The 21397-nt window shown below is 46.3% G+C and overlaps 1 pseudogene; it reads left to right on the top strand.

Annotated features, from left to right (window-relative positions):
* Nucleotides 1-560: 560 nt before the first annotated feature.
* On the top strand, nucleotides 561-4347 carry LOC135374660 (uncharacterized; annotated as a pseudogene).
* The last annotated feature ends 17050 nt before the right edge of the window (nucleotides 4348-21397 follow it).

The following is a 21397-nucleotide window of genomic DNA, read 5'->3' as shown; positions in this document are numbered from 1 at the left end:
CGGTACGATGCCTGCACACCAAGGGGTTGGGCCTTCTACCGCTCTGATAAGCTCGCTCTTTTCCATATTTTGGAGCTCTTTCTTCACTTTTTTTCGAAGAGAAATTGGAATTCTTCTCGCACTATAAAATGCGAACGGCGTTGAGCCTTCTTGAAGTCTGATGTGGTATTCACCTTCCAGCGTACCTAATCCGTTAAAGAGGTGTGATAATTGATCTCCCACCTTCTTTGAGGATGGAGTCATCGGCTCCACGAATTTTACGAATGCCTAGCGATTCCAGAGCGGGCAATCCTAGCAGTGCTGTCTGGAGCGATTCTACAACATATATGACTTCGCGGGACACTTTGCCCTTCCATATCATGTCCGCAGTGAATTTGCTTAGTACTTGTAGAGTTTGTCCCGACGATACTTACCCGATATTTACCCCCGAATCAAATTTGCAAAAACAGGGTTTTACCTGATATTTCACAAAAAACTGCTAGACCAGGGGGATCTGAAGTCATCACAGCTAACACAGAACTTTTGGAAACCTTTGTAAATTCATAAATATGCACATACAAATGGTCAAACCAGAGACCCTGCTGCGTCTTACATGCATGGACTCTGTCTACTGGTATTATGCTGACTTAACCAAAGACTTATGCCTGGTTCTATCCGATTCAACAAGAATTGGGCTGAATCAGGTTCAGTTAAGCCCGATTACAGCCGGATTATTGAAGCAAAATATTACCCAATATCTACTACATTTTTGCTGAAAAATAAAACCCGAAAAAACCAGGCCCTAAATATATGCAGAAAATGTAGACCGCAAGGACAGAGTCTTTCGCATAGGACACGTAAAGTCTCAGTTTTGTGATGTGTTAAGTCAGTAATAATCTTTTTTGTGTTAGTGTGGTGAGCTTTTGAAACATTTTCTACTTTCAGGTTGAAGAGCTTGCTCAGCTTGGGGGCAGCGAAGTGAGGTAATCAACGAGAAAGATACTTGAGTATCTCCTGACAGACTATGTTGCAGCTGAATTCAGCTGGTTAGGTTAGAAGGGCAAGCGGAAATTTGGGCAGCTGAAACCTCCACAGCTTATCATCCGTGAGTATACTCCATGGAGTATATGCAACATAAGGAATACAAGTGATTTTAGAAAAGTTCGGCCCGGTTAGGTCTTTGAACCAAGGTCAGGGGTTGCTAAAACTGAAGTGATTTCTGTTTTGCAAACGTTAGTTGATGTGATGAATGTTTCACTGACAATCAGTACCTTTAGTGAAGCAGAACTAGCTGTTAAATTAAAGTTAAGGGTTCCTTTGATCCTTTTTCAAACCAGATTGTAGAACAGCCAAAAAATACGGGTTTGGGTTCGCGTTACTCGGAGTTTGTTACTGTTGAGTTCACGTTCCGCTGTGCCAAAAATCGAATACTGATCGATACTGCTGATGTCCACATTGACGTTTTTAGTGGTCATGTACTCCGTTTAGCGAGAGACATCGATGATCACCTTTAAACAACGTCCACACTCATGAAGTGGTCTAGTCCTGCCGCTGTCTGCTCTCTAAATGACTTTTTTGTTTTCTTTCCGCATGCACAATGCAAAAAAGATACACTTAAAGGAAGCCAAATAAGACGGGCGTCATTTTGAGGTACTGGTGCGGCACACTGCTTTCGCAGTGTTAGTTGATCTGAAACTGTCCAGAAGCATGCCGAAAATAAGTCTGCCAGCCTTGCTGTATCAGATTTCAAGTAGTGTAGGGCTTGGAACATACTTGTCTGGAATCGAATTGTCTGGAATTGCCGTTTATCTGGCCTGGAATCTCCAGGCATTGCAAGATTGTTTTCTTTCGACTAATATACACTTACTGGGAAGCAGCTGCGGTACGTGTCTATTAGTCAGAAGAATTATTCTTGCACCACCTGCACGTTTCAGGCAGGATAAACCACAAGCTGTCGATTCTAGACAAGCAACGTCACATGCTGTGCTAGGGTGATTTCAAGTCGAACCAGGTAGGGTGGACCAATCAACCTCTTCAATTTTTTTTCTTTCAAACATATATTAAAGCTTTGTCCCTAGGAGGCATATTGGGGCTGATTGAAAGGAATTGGTGGTTATTTTTTAATGAATCATCATTCAGATGTGGGCATTTCGACCATTGCGCTTCCTACTTAGTTTAACAACGCCTATCTTCATAACTATGCGATATATCCAGCTGATTTTTTTCCCACGTATTGTCAGGTAAGGGCGGCTTTGTATGCTAAGTCTCGGATATTCTAAGGTTTGCCTTTGAGGAGATAAAAATCAAACTTACCTGATGTGCAAAATATGGTAGATTTTGGGAACCTTACTAGTCGTCTCCCAGTTGTGATAACCAAAAGTAATCTACATCATTGTGTTCCTCTCAAAGTGCTCTTTCTTATCATATCAAGTACATCATACTGGGGTTTGGTGCGACGCACTTAACATTTTTTGTAACGGCATCTACCGAAAATGCATAAATTCGACAGCACGCATCCCCTATTGGCGCCGAGAAGTTTGGGAGTCGCCCCCTGGTGTTCACTGAACGAACCATGTCGTGGGGATGTCCCCGGGCAGTATTCTCACATTGCATTGCGTATAAACGCATTGCACGTGTTAGGGGCTGTCCAGCATTGATATTTCCTGGTGATTCATGAAGAAAACGACATATGTGTTCCAAGTAAATCGCATTTTTATTCCAATATGACAGTTTTTACTGTAAGTAACAGAAACGAAACCGAAACAGGGATCCCCACCAAGAGACGGCGCAGTGGCGCCCCTAGTGAGGGTCTCGCCGCCAATATTCCCACTCATGACATCGTTCATGTTACTCACAAACGTTCCTCATGACGACTCAAAACATCACATCAAAAATTGCTTTAGAGATGGTCGAAGTTATGCTGTGAATGATGTTGAGTTACGAACGTAACTTCGACTATCTCTGAAGTAAAATTTGTATGTATTGTTTTGAGTCGTTATGAAGAACATTTGTGAGTAAAATGAACGATATCATGAGTGGGAATATATGGGATGCGTGCTGTTGATTTTACGCATTTTTGATAGACACCCCTCACAAAAAGACTCGTCCCAAATCACAATACGATGTACTTGCTATGATAAAGGGCATTTAGAGACGAACACAATGCTGTAGATTACTTTGGGTATCACGACTGGGTGAGGACCAGTGAGGTTCTCAAAACATACTATATTTTACAAATGAGGCAACTTCAAGATCTCCTCAAAGGCAAACGTTAGAATCCTTGGAACATAGGAGGCAATGCTGTGGCGGCCCGTGTGTGATGACGAAGACGTGCTTCTGCTGCCACGCACTACGGCGCTGGATAGGCAGTTCTACCGGCACCGTCCTAGCGTGAGGTCACGACCATCTGCCCGCTGGGACATTCCATCATCGCCGGTCAGGACTCATGTAGAGGAATACCACCTCCTCTACATTTGGTAACCCGGACGTGATTTGAACACGCATGCTCCTCTACACCTGACCAGCGGTGATGAAATGTCCCAGCGGGCAGATGGACGTGGCCTCACGCTAGGACGGTGCCGGTAGAACTGGCTGGCAGGCGCAGTGGCGCGCGCCAGCAGAGTCACGTCTTCATCGTCGCCCACGGGCCGCCACAATGCTATCCACCCCTGATAATATGTGAAAAAAAAAATTCAAACTTCGTAGGAAGCGCAATGGTCGAAATGCCCATATCAGAATTATGATTAATAAAAAAATAACCACCAATTATTTTAAACTCCTTTAAGTGCCAATATGCCTCCTAGTAGCAAGTCTTTAATATATGGTTGAAAGAAGTAAATTCGAGAGGTCGAGCGGGTCACCCTGCCTGATTCGGCGTGAAATTACCCACCAGTAAATCCAGAACACGAAGGCAATAGCATAATTGGGTTCCCAGTAATCAGGGCTTTATTTGTTTTTCAAACCACCACCAGTAACATAGGCACAGTTCTTCGTATGCTTCTCCAGACAGCGTCGACGCTCCTGCGCTTCGTGTTACAAAAGATGCTGAAAGCATACTTGCTATATGTCTTATGGTTGCAGAAATGGGCATATGTCGTTTTTACTTGCTTGTGAACACACGCACAGTTCTTAACTTGAGTTTGCGAAATTATTTTACGCAACAGAATTCCAGGGGTTTTAGCTATTGGTCTTCGATTTGGGCGTTGAACTGGTTGTCATTTTTCAGGTGCCGTGAGGAAGAACATCAGGCTCTCTGCAGCCACTAGGTATGAAGTGGAGAGCGTGATCAAGACGTGGCTCCGTCACGCAAAAGAACGCTGCACCAGCAAGCGAGCAGTGACCGACCATCCACCTTCACAACAGGACTGAGCGCGCCACAAAAGAACCGTACCTGTGAAAGTGCAGTTTTTCGTACATAGCATTCATTTTTAGATTTTGGTTGTATCAACTTCTGGTTTTATTTCTAGTCTGGGCACATTCCTTTGCGATGTTTATGAGAGTTTGAACTGATTTGAAGCACACAGTTTGAAACGAGACAGTTTCACTTAAGCCAGTGTGGTGAACATGTTCAGCACAATGTGTCTGGTTGGGATAAACTCAATGGGAGGAAAGAGACTAACACCAACTAAAGTTCAGTCAAGAGAGTTAGTGCGGTTTCTAACTCTACTGGTTCATTTCTCAGGGGTGACATTTGAAGCCAGGGAGAGACACTTTCATACAAGAGTACTCGCCATTTTTACTATCACATGGCCCAGGCCATTAACATTGACTGGGCAGTGCGACTGGGTGTCGATTGAACGTGCCAGAACTCAGTGAGCAGTCGCAGCCTGAGGTTCGTCTCAAGCTCAATGATATTGGCATTCCTGAAATCAATGTCATGATCTTTCGTTCGACAGTGTTCAGCTAATGCACTTTTTTGCATGTCACACTTTGTTTTTGTGCTGTAGCCCACAGCATTATCTGATCCACGATTCCATTGAGATTCCATGTGCAGAATGTGCTGCTGCTTATATCGGGTATGCTAAGAACTTCCCGCGAAGATTACACAAACAACGTCAGGAAGTATGACATGAAGCAAAGCGCCTTAGCTTAACACTGCCAGGTGGAAACCACGTCATTGATTTTGGGAATGCCAGTATCGGCGACTGCTCATTGAGGTGTGGCACATTCAACACGCAAATGTTCAACTGTCAATAGGAACACTACACAGTCTGTAGGTCAAAAACCTCCGCTTAGAAAATGAAAAAAAAAGCAAAAAAAAAACAATGACCACTCATGTATAAGTGTGAGCGATTCTCCCTAGCTTCGAATCGTGGCCCAAAAGAAGGAGCCAGTAGGCTTGGAAATGTCGTGACCCTCTTGCACGAACATTGGCTGTTGTTTTTCTTTTTTCCATTGAGCTTCTTAAGTGAAGTTAGCTTGAGAACTTTGTCAACATATTTATCTTTTATCTCTATTGCGGCTACTCCTAAGCCATTTTACGTGTGATATTTTTTAATATTTATGGAGCATATATTTTGCGGGACTTTGTTAAAGGAAACGTGTTCAAAGTGCTTTTAATGCAGCTGTACAGGGTGTTTCCTCTATCTGCACTGAATATTCAGACAGACATATGTAGCATTAAAAAACATGCACTGCCATAAGACTTCTCAAAATCCTGGCCACCATGACTAATCATTTTCCAACAATTAACTAATTACTGAGTATAAAAGAATATTGCAGCTGCATTATTGGAGCCCAGCATCTGTATGGTCCACTGCATGTCAGTCCTTGCTATTGACCAAATTGATTTACCTTGGAATGTGTGCCTTAAAATTGAACTTCGTCGCCCAAAAGAGCAACCTCCACGCCTCTGTCATTGCTTGACATTGCAGGAACAATATCGCCAGTGCTGCTAGAGCTTACCATCGTCAATGTGATGGCTCTGCGTTTTTTTTTATCTGCAAGAGAACAAACATTTCACTAAGCGTGCTAGCGTACTGCCTTGTTGAAGAAGTCATTGCTTTGACGTTCAGATATACTAAGGTTGTTGTCCCTCTTAGGGAGAACAGGTTTTGGTTTCAAAGGAACCCGCAGAGGTAAATTAGTGGGATCCATAGCAAGCATAGTTATGACTGCTGCGTTCGTTTTAGCATGCAGTGAACCATAAGTCATACAGATACTTGGCTTTGCATCTGCAATGTGCCCCGTACATGCAATAATTAATTTAAAGTTGTTACTTAAAGTATAACAATTCATTAGCCAGCTAGGTGAAAGTACCTCGTTCCTGATGACTACCATGTTGGTAGATCTTATGGTAAATTAGATATTTCAATAAACCTTTTTCTTTTCACATGTGCAGTTCAATCTGCAATTTTTTGACTACCTTGTGATGAACATTTAGACTTACTGACTTATTTCAATTTATCCCATGTATGGTATTTTGAGGTAACTGTGTTCAGAATGCTTGAAATAAGCACAATGCGTATGGTGCATTGACAAGAGTAGGACCTCTGAAGTTCTTCACAAGCTGTGATGAAACAGATAGCATTAAACGCAATGAGGTATCAAAGGTGCCATTGTTTCCTGTCGCTTAGGCAGTAGTTGTCATTGCATTATACAGTTTGTGGGAAATGTGCTTCGGTACTATTGTCTGCCTAAAATATGCCTCAAGATTGCTTGGTAGCAGTTAGTGTTTGTGCTACCTTTTACACTACCCTGTGGTATCATGATGTTAAGATGGGAGCACTTCTATTTTTTGTCTACTGAAGTGCCTGGGCAGGCTTGCCTTATGAGTAACCCTTGGTAACTTTTGTATGGAAGTATAGAATATTGAATAAAATTTCTAGTCACTGTGAACAGGCATGTGTGATGGAGCAGCTTGCACTATAAAGTGCATATATAGCATAGGGGGAGGGAGCATACTACATTAACGTCCTGGAATGCCCAGGAAAACATCCTGAAACAACAGACAACACCGGGAAAATCATCCTGAAAATGTCATAAAGGACGCCACGAGGGTTGCCCAAATCAAGCCACAGGCTGTTGCAATGGCAGTACGAATGATGTCCCGTAGTATGTCATTCGGATTATTCTGAATATTTTATGGACGTCTGATTATCCGGTTGGTGACACCTTATGGATTTCCTCAGGATGCGCCTTGGTTGTGTGGGACGTCCACGCATCACCTGTAGAGCACAAAAACACATCCATAGCAGTTCGGTGAACCAGAGGAGCCCAGAGTCACAACGAAACGCGAAACAACGGACGCGAGAACGGCAAACGAAACCCCACCGAGGCTACGCTCTTCCACTAACGGCCGACGCAATTGCTAAGAACAGAATTAAGGCGTCCACGCCCGCCAGCGTCCAAGAATGAACTGAATGCTTGCGCCCTCTGCAGGATTTGCTCGTGACGGCATCCTATTGTCACATGGCTGCACTGTTTTTTTTTTCACTAATATCCAACCCATATCCGGACAAGGTTCACCTGAAACAATAGAGTCGCGGTATGACGTCATCATGCAGCTGCGTGGCTCAAGGACGCGTACGCTCAAGACAGGGGACCTGTTATTTATTGAATCACTATCCCAAGATTATTTCCTTTATTGTACTACAACGATTGCATAGGAAACAGAAAAAGTATTGCAGGAAAACACCGCATGAGAGGTGATTGTAGGAATTAAGCATTTCATTCCCAAAGTCTTACTAAATGAGACTTATGAGTACAGGAAAAATAGTGGTTCGGCAAGACACGTCCGTCCCATCCGAGTACTAGGCAGATAACTGAATAATGACACGTTGTTCCTCCTGAATAAAACCAGATACCTGTCCCCCTTGCGGTTACTCTCTGAACTAAACGAAGAGCAAAATTATTAAGAATCGTTCTAGATCCACTCCCATTCAAGGCAGCAGTACCGTCAAGGCAAGAATGTTCCTGTCAAAAGAAAAAAAAAAAAAAACTACATGTAGAAGGAAAGCATGACGGAACAGGTCTACCCTACTGGAAAAAAAAAACATACAAGTCTCCGTTCAAAGTTGAACGGTTTAACTGAACGATACGACTTCAGAAAAACGTCAAGGGCCGTTCGTTTTTCTTCGTGTCTTCGTAACCGTACGACGATATTTTCCACGGATTGGGAAAAGTAAAAGACGTCGTGTACAGCATGAAATTAAAGCCTGGAGTGCAAGGCGTCGTTCGGCCAGCCAGGAAGGTTCCAGTCGCTATGAGACAGAAAGTATACGAAGAATTGAAGAAGATGGAGCAGGATGGTGTTATCTCAAAGGTTGAGGGACCAACAGAATGGTCAAGTTACATGGTGGTGGTGGTTAAACCAAACAAAGTCAGGATATGCATTGATCCAGTCGACATCAACAAGGCCTTATTGCGAGAACACTATCCTATGATGACGTTAGAAGATGTAGTGGAAAAAGTTGGTCATCCGAAGTGGTTTTGTATGGTGACCTGGTGTGGCATGGTGGCAGGCTGTGGTGGCATGAAGGTGTCGTAGGTACCGATGGTATATAAACGTTCTACGGCTGCGAAAAACGAATTGAAACGATATCAGAGACAGATACCAATCCAGTTGTGGATTGGTATCTGTCTCTGATATCGTTTCAATTCGTTTTAGCAGTCCGAGTCGTTCACACAACGATCCACTGAGAGTAGTGGGCACGTCTTCCTGCACCACGTAGAAGTCTTCAGTAATACAACGACCAGCATTCTGCACCTGTAGAGCCACTTTCCCTACAGCTTTCTTTCGGTGTCCGAAGAACGTACTGAGCGTTGTTCAGCAGTTCTTAACCTTCTTTGAAGTAAGCAACTTCACCAGTCTTGATGGAATAACTGAACAGTTGGCTCCAGTATCCAATTTGCAGTGCACGTCGTCTTGTTCAATTCGCAATCTTATTGACCAGCGATCATGCTTCCTTACGCCCCCGATTGACAAATGATTCAAGAAATAATCCTCGTCGCTGTCATCTTCGGTGTGCGGACTACTTTGTAATTGCCTCACCCTCTCCCTTTCATGGGTCTTTCGAGTAGCTGCCGGTTTCCTTGTGTGACCCTTCATTATGTGCTTCGTTCTGTGCTCTTCAGGTGGGTTGCGACAAACTTCGGTTTAAGGTCCCACACTTGCTGCAGATCTTGCCTGCTGCAGGGCAGTAATTAGTACGGTGCTCCAGGTATCCACATCTGGGGCAGTGTGAGGTCTTCCGTTGCAGGACGTTTACAGCTGCACATGCCTCGGACTTTCTTTCGTCGCTCGAAATCTCTTTAAACTGTTCTTGTGACCGCTCTTTTATGCGGCACCTTTCGAGAACTTTCTCGTAGGTCGGGTTTTCAGTTATCAACTTCTGTTGCAATTGTTTATCGTTCGTCCCCAGTACAATTCTGCTCTTCAGCATCCGGTTTTCGAGTTCTCCATATTCGCAGTTGCGTATCATTGCTTTCAAATCCGTGAGCCAGTCATCGAAACGCTCATTCGGTTTCGTTTACCGAAGACATACTCATGATAGGTAAGATTTTCAGCGGGCTTCAGGTAGGATTGAAACTTTTCCTTGAGCACTTTCAGCTTCTTTTTATCGTCTTCGCTGTCGAACGCGAACGTGTTGTAAATTCTCCTACCTTCTTCTCCGATGCAAATCAGAAAGGTGGCTGCCTGCACGTTGTCAGTCTGCTGCGCGAGGTGTGTCGCCATCGCAAATAAGTCGAATTCCATGATCCACTTTTTCCATTCTTGCCAGGTGTCGGCTGCAGTTGTGTCCAGGGCTTTGGGTGGCGGTAGTAAACTTGACATCATGACGGGATTGAGGTGTTGTCCGGGGCTGGACTCGCCGTTTCCATCGGCCATTCCAAAATCGAATGCTTCGCAGCTCGCGACACTTCTGACACCATGTAAGATGGTGCATGAAAGAATGAATCTTTATTGTCGTCGTCGTCTACACAACAGTCTGACTTCCTATTCGTCAGTCGTAACCCATGTTACAGACTCCAACGGACCCTAATGACCTACGGCATTGAACGGCCACCGTACAGGAATGGCCACCGTACACGAACGGGAACCGTACACGAACGGCCACCGTACACGAATGGCCACTGTGCACGAACAGCCACCGTACACAAATGGCCACCGCACAGCCCCCTTCTGTACGGCCTTCCATTGAGTCCTTAAAGGAATGGTCCCCAATGGTTATGTAGTGTCTAATTTAAATGAAATACATACATTCTGAACATTTAATGGTCATGCAAACACTTCTACATTTTTTTAACATGTCTGCCAGGTATCCATTCACCCGGTTGAGGCTGTGGGCAAGGCCCCTCCCTTTACCACAAAGTTTTTTATCTGCATACTCCCGGAAGTAACCTGAAATTTATAAAATAATTAGATCTACGCCGACGACAAATTTTAGCGCACAGAAGCATAGAGCAATTTTACCAGAAAAACCGAGAAAATCAAGTTTCCCATATGAATAGTACGCAGAGTGTAAACTATATAAAACAAGCTTGCACCCACACTTTGCTTTCACACAGTAAAATTGCCCTGAACACACTAAAATCACTTGAAAAGTAACAGGTTGTCCTGTACATCTGAACAAAAATTGAGAAAATAGCTTTCTGTTAAAGTTTGAAGCGTTTTGAGCTCAGCTCAACAGCGCAACAGCTCAGAAGAAAACTGGTATGAAATATTGAACAGGGCCCAGAAAAACATTCTGAAAATACTGGAAGTCAAAATGCACGAGTTCTATGAAGCTCCTGATAAAGCCACGAGTTTGTCAGAAATATTGGAAAACTCAAATTATTGGAGTCCCAATTATCGATTGGCAACGGTATAACATAAAAACAGCTTGATAAGTAATTGTCATTTGGGTACAACGAACTATTGTAGAAATTATTCTGATCACAATACAAAATAGAGCATTACATGATTGCCATGCAACAGAATATTATGTTCGCACAAAAATAAGGTACTGTGGACTCACGCTTCAGTGCAACAACCTTGCGTGGAGTTAAAGCACGCTTTCCCTGTGCACCCTGCTGCATGAAACGTTGACAAGGTTTTCCTGTTCCGCTTCTGCCCTGCAGTTCGTGCGGCAACCACATTGCTCTCGCAATTTCTCGGACGAAGATGGAGTCCGAGCAGCTCTCCATTGCTATGGAGAGCTTCTCCACAGAGATGGACACCCCATCACCCAGGTTAGCCTGAAACGTTGAAACATAACATCACTGAGTAAAATGTTCTCAGTCGATGCTCGTGATAAAAAAAAATAAAAAGAAAAGAAGCAAGTAAGGCACCCTGCACAAACTTTTCTTATTCAGTATGCCAAAGTGTTCCATTTCTGGGTCGCACAATTCATACTCCACTTAGAGTGAATTTTTGCTGTTGCAAAATTATTAGTATTCTAAATTTTCGTACTCCCACACCCAGAAAAAGATATCTGGCAAAGACAACTGTCATATGTGCATACCTGCTCTCCGGCAGGACATGGTGGGTTGGTGACCGCATCTCCATGTGCTGGGGTTGCGCTCAAAGTGCACAGACTCGTGTGGGCCTGGTAAGTAGCCTGGACCTCTGAACATGTCAAAAGAGATGGAACTTATAGAAAGCTAAGGAGCAAATTTCAGTCTGACACAATAGAAACATCATTTTTGCAATATGGAGATGCAAACAAGTGACAAGATTTTTTTTTGTTTGCTCCTTTGCATACACGCTGGGGCTACTTATCTGTCATGTACCCTAGTATCCCCGTCATATGTAATTGCTGAAGCACAATCTGGTTTGCTTAAGGGGGACGTGGGGGGGGGGTATTCGAGAACTTCACTATTTGCACACCTCTAAAAGAAGAAAAAGGAAACATAGTAAAGGCCCCTTGCAGAAACTTCTCTTAGTCACCATTCGAAATGGTTCTGTTCCCAGGTCAAACTATGCCTACTGCAATTACAGTGGACTTTCGCTATTACAAAGTTCTTGGTATCCTGAATTGGGGTACTCCCACCCCCACAAAAAACAAATCTTGCGAAGACAATTGGCGTGAGTGCTTACCGGTTCTCCAGCAGGACATGATGGATTGGCTTCATTTCCGCTTGGGGGCGCGGTGCTCATTGTGGTAAAGCTTCTTCTATCCTGGTCAGTACCCCGGACCTAAGAACGTGTCCAAAGAGATGGAACTTTGATGCAATGGAAATATCATTTATGCAGTATGGGGATAAAAACAAGCCATGAGACCTTTCTTTTTTCAACAAACACGATGGAACACATGCGCCATCCAGCCTAATAACCCTGTCTCACAGGCAATTTTGATCCCTCTTGAAGCATTTAACTGTCAAATCGCCTTTTATTGTTAAAGTAATACGATGTATAACTTAAGGTCCCTGTTCACACCTGAAGAATGTTAGAAAGGGCGTACTGGTCGGGCAGCACTGCAGCTGGGTAAACTGCCTCGTCATGAATGGTTTCAGTCTGAAATAAAGCACAGAATACCTATTAGAACTTTGATTTTGACTTTGATTGAACTTTTTTAAGCAACCAAGACCAACTCAGAACAGATGTTGCTTATGGAACAGCAATGAAAACGACGAAGAGAGAAATGCTGAAACACTTACTGGTCTAGCGAAGGCCTCCTCATTCACGCACCTCAGCGCGCTTTCGAGATTCGCGAAAGTTTTTGTTCGTTCTTCCGTTGTTGGCGAGGAGCCAGTTCCTGTGCGACACCGCTCGCAGGGTCTAAGGGCAGCATCTAAGGAAAAAAAAATGTGAGAACACAGAGTTTCTCAACATGTAAGGTAATGAAGAGACTGACAAATTAGTGAGTGACAGCATATGGCTTGGAAAGGCTTCAGACATGCAATAGACGTGAGCAGCAGGCCAGGTTGAAAAAGACCTACCCTACTAGAAAAAGATAAAGGCATAAAGGCAGGCATAAAGTGACCCTTGCTAGAATCTGTTGGCATAATGTCGCAACCGCAATCAAAAGAGCATGCAAAAAGCACCACACATGTTCTGAAACACACGCATGAAAACGGTACACCTTTGAGAAACTGAAATTTCGAACATCCCTGTTTTCTTAAACGGACAGTCTCGTGCAGATAGGCTGATTCAGTAAAGCAATCAGTCACCACACCCACTTTGCAAAGGCATCCAGGTAAGCACAGTGATTATGAAATACATTCACTGACAAAGGCTGGCTCACGGTACAATACGTGTCTAGATTGTACAAGTAATCTGAAATGACTGAGTTAGGCTTTCCACCTTCCCGGATTCACCTCTGCATGTGCATATAATCTGGTGCAAACTGTACATGAAAGAAGAGCGACACACGACTCTGCACGTGCTTGTCAGCACCAAAAGCCGCTTTTCTCAGGAATTTCATGCGGAGCACTCCCAACTAATTGTCCGTTCACAATATTTTTTTTTTTTTATATTGAGGTAGTCTTGTCACTGAGCCTGCGGACTCATCACAGTGGCAATGGCAACTGGCCTACACAATCACATCCGGCTGGCAACAGCTCAAAGGTCAAAACTTCTAAAATAACAATATTACAAAATATGTAATATCAACACAAGAACAGCCAGATAAACTGGACTGAACAGAAGGCTGTGCTGATGGTACCACGCCATCCAGTGTTGAGCTGCCACCGGGGTAGCTTTCATGTAAGCAATTCAGGTGCCCTCAAGCTGGTGCACAGTGCCCATTGCCATGATGTCATCAGTACCTAAGCACACAATAAAATCCAGCGGAACGTTTTCACACTACCAACAACCATCGTCCGTGCGAACGCTGTCAGTGAGACACGTGCTACCTGGCGAGCCCAGAGGACCCTAGGGAACATTTTTGGCACAGTTGTACGACAAGGAGCATAGAGGGGCTGTGCTATTACCTGTCTTTTCGAACACTGTCTCTTGGGTACGATGAAACATGTCTCTCTCACGGCGGAGATCACTTCTCAATTCTTCAATTTCGTGTTCCAGCTTTGCAATTTTCTCGCGTGCTGCATCAAGCAACCTCTTTGGCACGACGTCCTCATCTGGTGCATTCTTTCTCAGAATATCTTTCAAGCCGTTATTCTGAGCCGTTTGAGCATTTGCACGCCTCTCTCTTGTTGTACATGGATGAGATGCTGAGATTGGCTGCACAGAGTACAGTATTTGCACGCATTAGTGTCCATTACATGGCAAAGACATGGTAAAAATGTTGAGGTAACTAACCTGGCTGAGCTGATCGTCAAAGAGCTCCTCATCGAATATTGTTGGAATAGGCCTCCTCATCCGTGACAGTGATCCAAGCAGCTCTTTCTTGGTTTGTGCACATTTAACAGCGTGGGATAAGCAGCCATAAGCACAGGAGATATCCCAGTTGTCGTCCTTCAACTGCACCCGACATCTACTAATTCCAAAATTACTGATTTGCTTGTGCTTGAATATGTCAGGGAGGTTTGGCTATTGTGTCCCCCGTGTCAACGAATCACATGGTTACTTCACGGGCAGAAAATTAAATAACACTTATTAAGGCCGGTGACAAATTCGTATGCAGACTGGCAAGACAGTGAACAAACTCAAGGAGTGTTGAGAGAGGCCTGGTCTTCCACTCTCACGATCGTAGTTGTCTCGCGACGTCAGCCCAGAATTATAAATTATTAATGACCTCCCATCCTCTTTAGCAACGCGTGGGACGGTAAAACACATAGAACACACTTCTTTAGCACAAGCACCGCGTGCCAACTGCAAATCCGCAGCTCACCCGCACTAAATGTGAGGATCTAACACTGGTAAATTAACTACACGGGAAAAAACGCAGCCGAAGCTTTAGGACAATAACTTCACACAGACAGTCTAGCGAACGTGGTACGGACAGTACAAAACAACACTCACCTCCCAACACGAGGATTTGCGCACTATAGTATCCCTTCACAACGCCGTTAGTCCAGAAGGCGTCTTTTGACGATGATCCAATGTCGGTAACATGTTTCGGGTGGAAGTTTTTTTTTTGTTCTGAAACGGGTAGCACTGCTTCTACGCCGTCGTAGAACTTTACGCACGCGTACATATTGAAGTTAGCTTCACAAAACAGTCAGGAACACTATACAGCACAGTTTGCACGATGCAAAACTGCAAAATACAGAAACCACGTGTAAAAAGACGGGAAACTCAACTCACAGCGGCAAAAACCGATATGGCAACACAAGGTAAACAACACAAAGGCAGTCGGCTGCATCAAACCCCGGCGCGGAAAGGAACGTGTTCCTATCGTTGCAAGGTCGCGCATTGTCGCATACTTTTCCTTCAGGCTTTACATTTCGGCTTTCAAATCGTTTAAATTATTTCTCCAGCTGCGTTTCCGATGTGATGTTGCTACACTGTTGCGCGGCCAGGCTTCCGTTTGTACACCGCCCTTTCCTTCGTCCAATTTTCTCAGCGCTAGCTTTTATCACTCGCATCAAGCGAGGAGATGTGCGATGGAAGGGGGAAACAGGGGCAGAGGACTGAAGAAACTGTACATGTATAAAGGAAGATACACAGCAATTCCGCGGTCAACGCTGCATTACAGGGCGAAACGAAGCTCCAGAGTTTGCAGTACTTCTAATGCACAAGTAGAGCATGACGACGATTCCCGTGGGTCAACGGGTCATCTTCCTGTGCTGAGCACGGACGCGGAAGGCCCTCGTCGCGACAATTCAACAGCTACTCAGGAAATCATCCACCTATTCCTACCGCGAACGACACTCGCACGGATGGTTCTTCACACACCGAATACCGGTACCATGACACCAGTGAGGCAAATGACCACGCTGGTACGCGACGAGCGGGACATGTACTAGGGCAAGACACAGATGACAACTGTCACCAAGGCAGTGATACGGCTGTGATAAGTGACAGTGTTTGCACTTCCCCGACAAATCATCTGTCATCACCAAGCACAGGCAATGTACGCATGCAAGAACACTATGTGAGCACCAACTACTATGATTTGCAGGAAGATGCCATTTCGGACGAGGAAGTGGAAGTGATGAATGACGGTGGAAGAATCGCCACCGAGTCGACAGGGTCCGGTTGAAATCCTGTGTACAACGATCAGCAAAATGAAGCCCAAGAACGGGAGATGGGAAATGGAGATGATGAGACCTTGCCTGCCTTCAGGGCTGGGCAGGCATACTCAAAATTTGTATTATAATACAAATACATAATACTTGTTAAAAAATTGTATTATAATACTAATACTTAATACATTTTATTTTCAAGTATTATAATACATAATACTATTACTTCCCTGTATTACTTAAGTAATACTAGTAATACTTTTGTGCCGTGGCAGACAGTTATTAGAAAATGAATCCCAGACATATTTCTGAAGCCACTGGTCCGGTCACCGCATGTTTATTTCAGTTGATTGCACTTAAGAAGAAGCATCTTTTCAAATACGCCATCTTCTAACGATCGTCTGTTCGGTCTGAGTAGCAGGTTCGCAAACGAAAACAATCGTTCAATCGGCGCGGACGAACATAAATTAGTGTTGAACCTTAAGAAAACACTCTTAACTGATGGGTAGTCGTCCAACATGGACAAGTCTACGCGCTTAAAAAAAATGTTCCCCGGAACGGGGGTTTTATCGCTTTTAAAGTAGTCTACGCGCTTGTCATCAATGTACTTGAGGACTTCCAACTTCGCACGGCACAGTGGTGGCACCTGGGAGCATAGGTGGGCATTTTGGTGAAACCTCACTCGGCCTCACCCTCACGGCCCTCATGGGCACATGCCCTCACTCGCCCTCACCCTCATCGCCCTCAGAAGCACATGCCCTCACTCGCCTTCACCCTGACGGCCCTCACAGGCACATGCCCTCACTCGCCCTCACCTTCATCGCCCTCACGAGCACATGCCCTCACTCGCCCTCACCCTCACGGCCCTCATGGGCACATGCCCTCAATCGCCCCCACTCTCACGGCTCTCACGGGCACATGCCCTCACTCGCACTCACCCCCACGGCACGGCAACGCAAGCCCTCACCCATGGGGGCCTCACCCTCATAAGGTCTCCCGTGAGTGCACTCACGAGGTTGTGACCCTCATGAGACCTCCTGTGAGTGCACTCATGAAGTGTGAGGGGTGCCAGGTCAGTGTGAGTGAAGTCCCTGGTGGGGCCTGAGGGGTGTGAGGTCAGTATGAGGGGGATTCAGAAATGAGGTCAAATGACGCATACCAGACCTGCGCAAATTATAAAGGCATTGATGACATGATTCCAGCGACACAACTACCGGCTGTGTGCACTTTAAAGGGATGGTGTGCACGTATTTAGAAATTTCGTCTACGTCGCGCTGGGAACACAGCAAAGCGTCCTGAGCTGACTGATTACTTGATGATATGGTTCCAGCGACCCAACTACCGGCTGTGTGCACTTTAAAGGGCTGGTGTGCACGTATTTAGCAATTTCGACTACGTCGCACTGGGAACACAGCAAAGCGTCCTGACCTGACTGGTTACTTGGTGACATTGTTCCCGCGACCCAACTACCGATTGTGTGCACTTTAAAGGGCTGGTGTGCACGTTTTTAGCAATTTCGTCTACGTCGCGCTGGGAACACAGCAGTCTTCTGAACTGACTGATTACTTGGTGATATGGTTCCAGTGACCCAACTACCGGTAGGGTGCGCTTTGAAGGGCTGGTGTGCTCGTTTTTAGCAAGTTCGTCTACGTCTCGCTGGGAACCCAGCGAAGCGTCCTTAGCTGACTGATTACGTCGTGATATGGTTCCATTGACCGAACTACAGGCAGGGGGCACTTTAAAGGGCTGGTGTGCCCGATTTTAGCAATTTCGTCTACGCCGCGCTGGGAACACAGCAAAGCCTCCTGAGCTTTGCCCAGGACACTGGGCTGTGCGCGACGTAGACTAAATTGCTAAACACGTGCACATCAGCCCTTTAATGTGCACCCTGCCAGTAGTTAGGTCGCTGGAACCATATCACGAAGTAATTATTCAGCTCAGGAGGCTTTGTTGTGTTCGCAGCGCGACATAGACGAAATTGGTAAAACGTGCACACCAGCCCTTTAAAGTGCACCCTGCCTGTATCTGGGTCGCTGGAACCATATCACCAAGTAATCAATCAGCTCAGGACGCTTTGCTCTGTTCCCAGCGCGACATCGACGAAATTGCTAAAAACGGGCACACCAGCCCTTTAAAGTGCACACTGCGTGTAGTTGGGTCGCTGGAACCATATCACCAAGTAATCAGTCAGCCCAGGACGCTTTGCTGTGTTCCCAGCGCGACGTAGACGAAATTGCTAAAACGGGCACACCAGCCCTTTAAAGTGCACACTGCGTGTAGCTGGGTCGCTGGAACCATATCACTAGTGCCTTCATAATTTGCCCACGTCTCGTAAGCGCCATTTGACCTCATTTCTGAATACTCTCATAATGACCTCACACCCCTCAGGCCTCACCAGTGACTTCACTCACACAGACCTGGCGCTCCTCAGACCTCATGAGTGCACTCACAGGAGGTCTTATGAGGAGCAAAACCTCATGAGTGCACTCACATGAGACTTCGTGAGGGTAAGACCTCATGAGTGCACTCACAGGAGACCTCATGAGGGTAAGTACCTCATGAGTGCACTCACGGATGGCCTGGTCGCGGGCTTGCCCTCACTCACCCTCACCTCAAAGGCGTGAAATGAGGGTGAGGGGCACTCATGAGGGCCCTCATGAGTGAGTTCGCCCAGCTATGCTGGTGACAGCCTTCAGCTTGAAACCCAGACGGTGATAGTTGAGACGTGGAGTGCAAGCTTTTCGGTGGCGCCAGAATGCCTGCGAAATCATTTAACAAATAAGGCAATTCCAAATCTGTACTGAGAATACACCCGCTGGGGCCTAATCTCTAAAGGGTGAAGCAGTAAATCACAGATAGCGTATTTTTCTTTTCTATGTGATGACATTTGCACCGCATGACTGACTTGTATAACATTACGCGTCTTACCTTTATCTGCTGCCTAGTCCTGCCCCAGTGTAGAACTAGTGGGACAGAACAAGAGTCCGTGCTGAGCGGCTACCAGGTATCAACTGGGGCGCTTGGTTATTCTTCGTCCTTCCTTCTTAGCCTGGCCACCAAGGGCGCTACAGCCCCCCCCCCCAGACCGTAGTTAAAAGGAACGGTCGACGTATCTAAGACCCAAGTGACACGTTTGGTTGGTGTGACCTGACGTGGCGAGGAGCTGTCGAGGGTAAGGGAAGTGGACGACGGGAGGCAGGATGCTATGTAGGCGGGCTTGACTCGATCGAGGGCGACGGTGTCCGACTTTCCGTTGATCTCGATACGCAGTCTTGGGTGTCCGGGATAGGACGGGATAGGGACCGGAGTAAGACGGCGTCAGCGAGGGCTTCGCACGGTCGTTTCTGACGAAAACATGCGTCGCCGTGCTTAGGTCCTGGCTAACGAAGACTGTGCCACGTGTGGGCACGCGAGGTGGGACGGGAGTGACGTGTCGAAATAACTCCTTTAGGTCCCGAACGTAGTCACTGGGAGACGGGTGCGGTTGATCGGCGCTCGGGGTGAGGAAGTCTCCAGGAAGGCGTAGAGGTGAACCATAGACGAGCTCGGCTGGTGCGCACCGGAGGTCCTGCTTGACAGCGACGCGCATGCCGAGCAGCGCAAAAGGATGATGTTGGGCCCAACGTAATCGGGAGGGTTGCGCAGTGAGGGCTAGTTTCAACTGGCGGTGCAGGCGCTCGACCAAACCATTCGCCGCTGGGAGGTAGGCGGTTGTCTGGATATGGTGCGCTCCGAGGAGACTGGTGAGGGCTGAGAAGAGTGCACAATGGAACTGTGGACCCCGGTCCCTTGTGACAGTGGATGGACAGCCGAACCGTGCTACCCATGTGGTCACGAAAGCTGACAGCGGGCGACAGCGGTGCCTGAAGCGTCGACCATGAGCCAGGTGGACGCATCGTGTTGCGGATGAACGAGCAGAGCGGCATCCGCGAGCGCCTGTTTGACAGTTGCAAAAGCAGCGTTCGCAGTCTCCGACCAGGAAATGGCTGTCGATGGCTTCACTTTTGCTCGGAGCAAGTCCGTGAGAGGCCGAAGGATGGCTGCGCAATTGGCGATAAAACGGCGGTGGAAATTGATAAGGCCGAGGAAACGGCGGAGCTGCCGAACAGTAGTGGGTCTGGGAAAGTCTGTGACGGTTTTGACCTTGTGGTCCAGAGGGCCGATACCTGCGGCGGAGATGTGATGGCCAAGAAATTCGAGTTCCGACACTCCGAATGTGCACTTTTGTGCATTGACAACAAGGCCATTTTCTTGGAGTCGACTGAAGAGTTAACGTAAATGGTGGTCATGCTGCTCGGGGGATGAGCTGAAGACAAGGAGGTCGTCAATGTAGGCTACCACAAAGTCCAATCCGCGGGTTACTTCGTTGATGAAACGCTGGAAAGTTTGAGCAGAGTTCCGCAGGCCAAATGGCATTCGGACGTACTCAAACAATCCGAAGGGAGTCGTGATGGCCGTCTTCGGGATACGCTCAGCTTCCATCGGGATCTGATGGTAGGCTTTAACTAAGTCCACCTTGGAAAACGTAGTAGCTCCCGCTAATAGCTCAGAAAAATCATGAATGTGTGGTAGAGGATATCGATCGGGGATTGTGCTCGCATTCAGGGCTCTGTAATCACCGCATGGCCTCCAGTCATTGGTCTCCTTCTTGGGAACCATATGTAGTGGCGAAGCCAAATTACTGGCGGACGGTCGTATAATTCATGTCGCTACAATGCAGCACTGAGACGGGACGAAGGGCGGTTAAAACAAGGAGACAAACGTATCTGCAAACTCTCAACTGACAGGAATTTATTTGCGCAGGCATATTTAAACAATCAAAAGGAAAATAGGTGGTGCACTGGCTACACAAAATTCTATGCTCCTACCCAAGCAGCAAAATGTACTGAAAGTCGGGTGCAATAGGGGTGGACAGGTAGGTGGAAGGCCTTGAACAGATTCGTGAAACTAAGGAACATCGATAAGACACATACCGTCCACCCCTATTGCACTCGACTTTCAGTACATTGTGCTGCTTGGGTAGTGTGGTCCGCGTGGGCCCGCAAGGTCAACCCCACACTCCACGTTTAGAAACTCTTTTTCTACGTCAGAAGCGCGAGGGACGGGGCACTGATACAATGCATCCCTTTTCTGTGAATACAAAAGGCTTCAATTATCTGCCGTGCAGTCTTATCAGAGTTCTTGCACAGAACAGATGTTTTTTCGAAGCATGGTATGCACTCGCAGTCCCTACAGTGCAGGCCAAGGTGGCCTGATGGGGTGCGGCGTATTGTCGATCCATGTTCCATAAGTCGGACGTTCAAGCACCGCCCCGACTGACCAATATAGTACGCACCACAATCTAAGGAATAGAATATATGGCGCCTAAGTCGCAGGCAACAAAAGGCTTCTTGTGGCGAATGCCACA

This window comes from Ornithodoros turicata, unplaced genomic scaffold (assembly GCF_037126465.1).
Source record: "Ornithodoros turicata isolate Travis unplaced genomic scaffold, ASM3712646v1 Chromosome93, whole genome shotgun sequence".
Classification (NCBI taxonomy): domain Eukaryota; kingdom Metazoa; phylum Arthropoda; class Arachnida; order Ixodida; family Argasidae; genus Ornithodoros; species Ornithodoros turicata.
Note: the sequence above shows the minus strand (reverse complement) of the source record. Positions and strands in the feature narration are given on the sequence as shown.